We start from the raw sequence: 1,141 nt of genomic DNA on the forward strand, positions 1-1,141 counted from the left end.
TTAAAAAGACATCCAAAAATCTAACTAAATAAATTATTTTCAGTGCGATCTATGGAAGACGGGCTCGCCACGGCCGCTGAAGGTAAGGATATATTAGTATATTTAAAAAAAAAAGTTCAAGTTTTCGAAATTGAGAAATCTAATTAAACTAATTTTTCAGGACCGTAGGCAGGCTAAAGTTCTGCAGCCGTCGAACGTAAGGATCTATTAGTGTATTTAAAATTTATAAATCTAATTAAACAAATTATTTTCAGAAGGCCAGTCACAGCCGAGCCGCGGCGACGACGGCAGACGTAAGGATTTATATAAGTATAATATAGTATATCAAAAAAAAACATCAAGTTTTGTCTAATCAAACGCATTATTTTCAGGAACTCTACGTCACTGTTCGGGAGGGACCCGAAGCCCCACCGCCAAACGTCGTAAGGATATATTTATATACTAAGTGTTTTATATTGATAATTCTAATTGAACACATCATTCTTAGGGAATGAGTGATGCATCATATGTATCCGGGGCAAAAAGATGTAAGGATATAATATAAATACTTTAGTTTTTGAAATTAATAATTCTAATTAAACATATTATTTTCAGGTACCGAGAGCAGGACAAAATTGAAAAAGAAGTAAGTTTTTAACAGGAACATTTTTTCTCAACAAACAATTTTCTACGTTTATTTGTTATGTTTTTTTCAGATTATCAATAAAACATCACTAAGTACATATTTCATTTACGTTTATATTTTATTTTCCTTTTCCTGGATATTTTTAGATTACTATGTGTGTACTGCGCATACGGTATGAATAATTTTTTTAATTTCTATTAGTTACAATAACATATAGTTCATACTATTACAACACAATATATTATGTGTGTGGATCAAATAAGATAATAGTTATAAGGGTTCTAAGAATGTCAGTGAAATTAACGTAGATATTATGTAACAAATAAAGAAATACAACGTCATTAAAAGATTTTAGAATCAATAGACTACAATGACAAAACAAATACAATTTGCAATTTGTACAGTGGCATTACTCCACTAAAATGAATAAATTAGTAGTCTACCAAGTCACTATAATATTGAATGTACAACTATTAAATGGTATTTAAAAAAGTTTGACATAAAAAAGTAAATAAT

At 29.2% G+C, this 1,141-nt stretch overlaps 2 long non-coding RNA genes across 2 annotated transcripts; both read left to right on the forward strand.

The window, feature by feature from the left end:
* The first annotated feature begins 41 nt into the window (after positions 1-41).
* LOC115035104 lies at positions 42-294 on the forward strand. Its single transcript, XR_003840246.1, has 3 exons — positions 42-82; positions 161-196; positions 255-294. It is a non-coding gene; the product is annotated as an uncharacterized LOC115035104 (long non-coding RNA).
* Positions 295-379: 85 nt separating this feature from the next.
* LOC115035105 lies at positions 380-625 on the forward strand. Its single transcript, XR_003840247.1, has 3 exons — positions 380-422; positions 488-527; positions 595-625. It is a non-coding gene; the product is annotated as an uncharacterized LOC115035105 (long non-coding RNA).
* The last annotated feature ends 516 nt before the right edge of the window (positions 626-1,141 follow it).

Source organism: Acyrthosiphon pisum, unplaced genomic scaffold (genome assembly GCF_005508785.2).
Source record: "Acyrthosiphon pisum isolate AL4f unplaced genomic scaffold, pea_aphid_22Mar2018_4r6ur Scaffold_919;HRSCAF=1383, whole genome shotgun sequence".
NCBI classification, from domain to species: Eukaryota; Metazoa; Arthropoda; class Insecta; order Hemiptera; family Aphididae; genus Acyrthosiphon; species Acyrthosiphon pisum.